Source organism: Triticum aestivum, chromosome 5B (assembly GCF_018294505.1).
Source record: "Triticum aestivum cultivar Chinese Spring chromosome 5B, IWGSC CS RefSeq v2.1, whole genome shotgun sequence".
Classification (NCBI taxonomy): domain Eukaryota; kingdom Viridiplantae; phylum Streptophyta; class Magnoliopsida; order Poales; family Poaceae; genus Triticum; species Triticum aestivum.
Window position 1 is genome coordinate 443824561 of NC_057807.1, and position 7821 is coordinate 443832381.

A 7821-nucleotide genomic window follows, 5' to 3' on the forward strand; every position below is an offset into this window, starting at 1 on the left:
CTTATTAAGAGCCAAAGACCCACGTTTTGTGTGAAACACAGTCGAGGAGTTCAATCTAGGGACAATTACATTTGAGCCCCTAGTTGTATCACACCCGTTTGATTTGTCCCCAAATTAAAAAAAAACATTCTTTCTGTCCATGCTCGTTTGCTCTTCTTATGCTTTTGCCGTTCAACTATTTGATCGTCATTTTGAAAACTTCATAACAAATTGATACTAACCCAAATGCAAATAAGATATCAAAATGTTCATAAAAACAACACATATATGTGCATATCATTTGCATTCATGACAAAAGTGCTGGAAAGTCTCCATCTCAATTTGAGCTCATATGACCTCAAGATGAATAGAAAAATCCCAAAAAGTGATAAAAATGCAAAAAAAGAAAATCTGAATCATTTTTGTGGCAAACATTGATGAATGGTTTGAGCTCTTATAAAGTTTCATTAGGGAATGACATTTGTGAAAGTCGTGGCAAAAAAATCAGCACTCCAAAATGTTTTTTTTAGGATGACTACCCAAACTCCACAAAACTACATCACTTTGTGTATTCAGATAGCATCAGTGGGCGTAGCGCTACCGGCACGTCCACGGTCAACCTGCAGTCCACTAGGCGTCTTGCTCTTGCAGGTAGTTCATGTGCTAGGCTATTCTGCTGTCTCTTGACTGACTTGATTTGAACAGAGACGAATGCCAGCATTGCTTCCTTTATCTCACTGACTAACCAAAACCATTCCGATCGGTAGATATCGTTTCCTCTCAGCACATTCGCCATCACTGCATTATCTGTTTCAATAATGATCAGTCCCATGTATAGCCTCGACAATGGTTTCAGTCCAATCCAAAGTGCCATTCCCTTGGCTTCTTACACTGATTTGCATGTAGAAACTGAACACTGATGCAACCTTTCTGTCGGAAACGGGGCAGAGCTGGGCGGGTACAGTTGCACGGAATAACATGGGGGCCGTATGCTACTCATCTAGCGAACAAAATGCTTATGTTTTGGAGCATCAATTTTGTTTTTTGCCATGACTTCCATGAATGTGATTCCCTGATGAAATTTGGTAATCACTCAAAACATTTGTCAATGTTTGCTACCAAAAAAATTAGATTTTTTTTGAATTTGTTTTCAATATTTTCGGATTTTACTGTTCATGCTGACATCATATGAGGTCAAACTGAGATGCGGACTTTTCAACACTTTTTTTTCAAGAATACAAATGACATGCACTTATAGTGATGTTTTTTTTTGATTTTGATATCTTATTTGCATTTTCTAAGTTGGTATGAATTCATTATGAAGTTTTCAAAATGATGGTCAAACGGTCAAAGGACAAAAACATAAGAGGAGGGAATAAGCTTGGACACAAAGGAGGGTTTTTAGAATTTAGGGGCAAATCAGACGAGTATGACACAACTAGGAGCTCGAATGTAATTGTCCCTTTTATCTAATGACAATCAAAACCTGGTAGGACTTTTTTTCTGGACATCCTTAATGTTACTTGTTCTTTCCTGCCATGACCCACATAACGCTTATTTGCATTCCTGCAAGGCACAATCTTAGCTTAATCTTGGATTCCTCATATACTAGTAGCAAACATGAACATGTTAGTAGCACCAATTAATATTCGATCATTTCTATCATCCAAATACGGATCCGAACCAACAGCTTCTATTTCCTGCAACCTCAATGCGCGTGCGTTGTTGGATTTGGATCAGTGCAGATTGGGCATGAATCCAGGAAGGCCAATGGCAGAATGGACGGCACCGGCAGTTGCCCAAGTTCCCGAGGGAGAGACGCTCGGTGGTGAGGCCGGCGAGGTCGAGCACGGAGACGATGTACCTTCCCTTGGTGTAACTCCCGTCCTGGTACGAGCTCGCCACGTACATGCAGTTCCTCCGTACCCCGTTGGCCCCGACGCAGAAGCCGTCCACGAACACGGCGCGGTCGCCGATGTCGTCGACCTCGGCCCACCCCGTGCGGTTCCGGCGGCGGCGGTCCCAGGCTCCCAGCGGAAGGCCTTGAAGAGCTCCCTCGAGCCGACCGATTCGCCGGGGTGCAGGAAGTGCGTCCTGACGATCACGAGGAAATCGGCGAACGACACGACGAGCGTGGACTTGGTAGAACACGCCGTCGAAGAGGTAGAACACGCCGTCGCAGTAGGTGATGCTGCTGACTTGGTCCAGCTCCGAGCACTCCACCGGGCTCCACGACCCGTCGCCCGGCCGGCAGAAGTTGGCGCACAGGACTGCCTGGTCATCGGCGCCGACCGCTCGATCCCGATCATGATGCCGTGCGGCGACCGATCCCATCCCACGCCATGTCGCGGATGATGAATTCAAAGCAGAGCGAGGGTGGCAGCGTCGGTAGGCCGGCCGAGGCGCCGGTGAAGGGGTGCAGCAGCGTGGCCGAGAAGTCGCTGGTCACGGCCAGCGTCCAGCCAGCCTCGCGCTGAAGCGAAGAGAAAGTTGTTCCCGCGAGCGGCCGGCGCGGGGATGTTGGCGATGGTGTCGTCGGCGAGTGACCAGACGCGGGTCTCGTATCGGGAAGTCATTTCGGAAGGCAGCAGGAGCGGCGGCAAGCCGAGCGCCAGGACGGGCACACGCAGCGGAAGCGCGCCAGGTCGGCGTGCTCGCTGATCCTGCCGGCGATCGCCGCCACGAGGTCCGCTGGCAGGTCGGGCCAGCTCATCGTCATGTCCGTGTCGGCAGTGCCAAGGCGTCTTTTGTGCATGGATTTATCGAACGTCCAAGGAGGCACCGTGTCTATGGCTCTATGCTCGTCTGACTTCAGATTTTGAGAGGGATGCAAAATGGGCCACCGGTCCTTTCACGACCTTATGTATTTTTTTATGGAAAAAAACATCAAACGCTTGTGCAATACCAAAGCAATGGGGTGCTGCTGCTGCATCACATTATTCAGGCGGCAACGGCCAATGGCCTGCTGCCGACACCGTCAATGGCGACATCATATTACGGGTGAGCCTCTATGTTGACGACACCGTCATTTTCGCCAACCCGGTGTGCGAGGAGATTTACATGATCCTCAACATCCTCGCAGCCTTTGGGGATGCTTCAGGCCTACATGCCAACTTGCTGAAGTCCACTGCCTCGCCAATTACGTGCGACGACATCAAACTCGACGATGTACTTCAAAGCTTCGGTGATGCCGGGTTTGGTTTCTCCATGAAATACCTGGTGATGCCTATCACCATCAATAGGATCTGACATGCCCACCTTCAGTTTATCCTGAACCGAATCCGTGCTCTGGTGGCCGGATGGAAGGGTAAACTTTTTTTTCGACAAATGGTAAATTTTATTGGCTCAAAATGAGGCATCAAGAGGATATAAACATAGTGAGCACACCCGGCCTCTGCATAGCTAAGATGCACACAACCAATACCAACACACGCACACAAGAACACGCCAGCAAATAGCAAAGTCATATAAGACCAAAACTATGCGTAGGTGATGGAAAAAAATCAGAGCGATCAAATCCATAGTAGGCAAACTACATCAATGACCGTATCCACACCAATCATGTCATGAGGTTCTTCAACAGCAACGCCAACGACGCCCAGTCGCCGTCGTCACCGGATTCAACCATTTATGGTCAGAAGGATGGAAGGGTAAACTGATGTGTGTGGTTCACACTCACGTGGTCATGCTCGGTGTTATGCCGACATTCGCCCTCATGTCACCACAAAATGGTCTCCATGCATTGGCAAGGTGATCGATGACTTCAGCATTGTTACTTCTAGCTGTGATGATGTGTGGATGTTTAAAAAGGCTGCATTTTGGCTATAGGGCGAGCCGATCAAAGGTCTCCTTGTCAGTTAGTGGAAGGTCAAGAATGTCAACCAGGTGATGGATGCTAACCTGGGAATTGTGGCAACCCCTACAAGATGTTAGTCTTAAGAATGTGTCTCTGTCTCTGTTATTTCTTATTTTGCGAGTAGTTCACTTGAGGTGTGTTTTATTGTGTTTGTCATGTTATTGGCGAGTGTGGACGTGGCTCTGGGTGCGTCCCGATTTCGAGAGGGCTTCACCTTACTTGTATCGGTTTTCGCACGGTTTTTATGATTAACTGGTCAATTATCTTCTTCTTAATTAATAAAAAGGCAAATCTTTTGCGTCATTTCAAAAAAAAACTAGGCAAGCTGATTAGTGTATAGCACAGTCTTGGCTTAATCTTGGACTGTTCTTCAGATAGCAAACATGTACAAATAGGGTATGTCTATGCCACATTTAGATGTGACATAATATGTCACATCTAACATGATGTGACATTTTGTTTGGGGCTCTTTCATTGACAACTTTCTGCAGCTGGTTCGTTTATTTCTTGTTTGATGGTTGTCCAGCCAAGTTTCCGGAGCTTGTTGGTTTGTAGCACCCAGGAAAAAGAAATCCTAAGTGTGTTGTCATCAGTTAAGAAGGAATCGAACTCCCAAGCTTCAACTACTTAACGCGTGTCTTCTAGCCACTAGAACAAATGTATGTTTGTGATAATTAATCAGCATGAATATTTAGGAACTCACTACATCGTCAGATTTGAAACCTTTTTGTACATTTATTAAAAAATTGTGAGCAATTTATAGATGCAGACTATTTTTATAAAAAATGTGAACAATTTAAAAAACTCAAAAAGTTTTAAAAATGCAATTAATTCTTTAAAATTTTGAATATTTTCTGAAACACTATCACTTTCCAAAAACACAGACAATTTTTTTAATAGTTATGTCACATCTAAGTATGACATCATCCCACTTATTGTCTCTTGTTTGTTTGTCCAAAAAAATCACAATAGCTGACGAGTGTACCTGGGCCAGTCCCTCCGCACTGGGATGTGGGCCGCAAGTGGTATTTGGTTGCTGAGGTTGCACACATAGCAGACGACAGCTCGCAAAGCAACACAACTCGCCCACCATAATCCAAGCAAGATAGTTTTAGGTTACTGTGTAATACTCCCTCCGTTCGGAATTACTTGTCGCAGAAATGGATGTATCTAGACATATTTTAGTTCTAGATACATTGATTTTCGAGACAAGTAATTCCGAACGGAGGGAGTATGAGCTACAGTAGATTGATCTTGTCAAAACACATCACGATAAGAACTACTGACTATTCCTCTAAAAAGAAGAAAGGCTGCTTATTAAGTTTACTTGAAAGTTACTGTATAATAAAACTTGCAAATTTAAAAATTGTTCGCTAATTAGAAAGGAATTTGCAAATTTAAAATAGTTCACATACTCAATTGTTTTTAGCAAAGACAAAAAATTATCATCAAACTAAAAGAAGTCCATTGATTTGGAAAAGATCATGATTTTTATTAAACACGAATTTGAAAAAACATAGTTCTTTAAAAATCATGATATTTTCTTAAATGTGAAAATGCTACTAGCCGACAACCCTTCTCCCGTCCCGTATTGTAGTCTTTGTTGCGGGCATCCGTTTGCATGTCGAGGATGGGTAGGAGAAATATGGGTCAGCTCCTAGTTGTGTTGAGGGAGGACTTGCAACTGGGACAAAAATGTTCGAAGCCTAGTTGCGTGTCGACGAAGGACTTGCAAATGAGACAAAAACAGCTTGGACTCAGTTGCGTATTGAGAATGAAGTTGCAACTGGGACAAAATAGACGAGCCACCCAATTGCATGTCGGGGGTGGAGTTGCAGCCAGGGGCCTACAAACATACGCCCCCCCCCCCTCCTTAATTGTGAGTCGATGGTTGACTTGCAACTCAAGCAACTACACGGTCTCTAAGTCCACAACTCTCGGAGAAAAACGATTCCCAGAATTTTATCAAAGTCCACGTAGAGAAGGGTCAATGCAAGCCCTGCCATCTCTCTTAACAATGGTGTACAAACACGGTCTCTAATTTTGATTTGATGGCGCTCTGTAGAAGATCACTTTGCTTGTTGCAGCTTGTATGCTTAACATATAGGAATTCAGCTATATTTTTTTTGGAAAAGGAGGTTAAGATCTTCGGCCTCTGCATCAATCGATGCATACAACCATCTTTATTTATTATTCGACATAGGTCTAACAAGAACATACATCAAGCCACCCGAAGCCACCACTCACACCTACAAAACTCGACAATGTGGAGTGCTCTCACTGCCATATCTAAAACCGGTGCCATCGCCGATCCATCCATATAACGTATCAGAACCCACATCCGGTGCAGCAGCCCTAAAGCGTACACCACATGCACACGTTTTAGACGCCGCCATCATCATCGAATCGCTGACCCATCTTCAGGAGAGATCTACATCATCCTTGCCAGTCCGTCCATCCGTCGACGCCCACCATGGCGCCCAACGGCGCCACCGCTCAGCTTTCATACGTCCAGATGCGAAGATTCTAGAAGATCTGTCGTGTGTAGCACCTGCTGACCAGGCATGACACATCGTAGCACCTGTCGGCCAGGCATGACTTGACATCTCCACTGAAAGCTTCGTGCAAGATGAAGCCGCTCCACCTCCTGCCTCTGTCTTCCAGCTCTGCTCCACAAACGATGCTCCTAAGAGAGAAAACGACACCGTGGTACCGCCATCATCCGATCTAGAAGACCAAATCCTAGAGTTTCCCCCGAAGCAGCACGAGTAGGGCAATAGTAGTTACATGATGATGCCTTCATCAAGGTAACAATGCAGAACACCGCCATCGCCTGCCATCGGCTCAGTTTTCACCGGCAACTATGTCTTCCCGACTCACAACCGGAACTAGATGGCAGATCTCGAGATCTGACCATCTAACCTCAGGCCGACCACCTCCGACGGAGGGGATGGCCACCACTGCCAGCGGCACCGGTCAGATCAGATCTGACCGGAGGCGCCACCAACCAGTTAACCATGGCCACATCCTTTTGATCCGCCCTCCCCACGAAGCCGCCGGAGCAGCGCCGAACCACCGGGAAAGACGAAGACCGAAGGCCGATCCTGCGACACTGGTCTCTCCAGACCGCGGGGCTGCAGCCTAGATCCCCGCCGTCCCCATCACCGGCGGCGCCTGGGCTTAGCCGACGAATGTCTCTGGGGACGATGAGGTGGAGGAGAGGGGGGAGGGGGCGGCGGCCAGGGCGCTGGGGTTGGCCCCCTGATCTCCCTGGAGGGAGCGATACGAGGGAGCCCTGGGAGCGATATAGGAATTCAGCTATATAGAAGCCCAACTGTAGAAACATAAAACCATAGAGTTAGTAACTCATAGCTGAATAAGAAAGAATCTCACTGGAAGGGGTGTCTAGATTGTCCTTCTCTTTGTATTAATAATAAAGCTTGTTTTACTGTCTTAAATCTGGCAATTGTTTGTCAAGAAACTATTTTGATGGTTGAGGCTTCACATTTTAATCAGCGGATGCTCTTTTTTCTTCGTGAGAGTGATACTTGTTTTATGAATGCTTTTGCTCCTTGAGGGAGTCCTGGATTAGGGGGTCCCCGGGCGTCCGGACTATATGATGTGGGCCGGACTGGTGGGCCGTGAAGATACAAGATAGAAGGCTTTCCCCCGTGTCCGGATGGAACTCTCCTTTGAGTGGATGGCAAGTTTGGCGTTCGGATATGAAGATTCCTTTCTCTGTACAACCCTAGGCCCCTCCGGTGTCTATATAAACCAGAGGGTTTAGTCCGTGGAGGCGATCATAATCATACAGGCTAGACATCTAGGGTTTAGCCATTACGATCTCGAGGTAGATCAACTCTTGTAACCCCTATACTCATCAAAGTCAATCAAGTAGGAAGTAGGGTATTACCTCCATTAAGAGGGCCCGAACCTGGTAAACATCGTGTCCCCCGTCTCCTGTAACCTTCGATCCTCAGACGCAC

The 7821-nt window shown here is 46.5% G+C and overlaps 1 pseudogene; it reads right to left on the reverse strand.

The window, feature by feature from the left end:
• Nucleotides 1–1641: 1641 nt before the first annotated feature.
• Nucleotides 1642–2692, reverse strand: LOC123114857 (uncharacterized; annotated as a pseudogene).
• Between the last annotated feature and the right edge of the window lie 5129 nt (nt 2693–7821).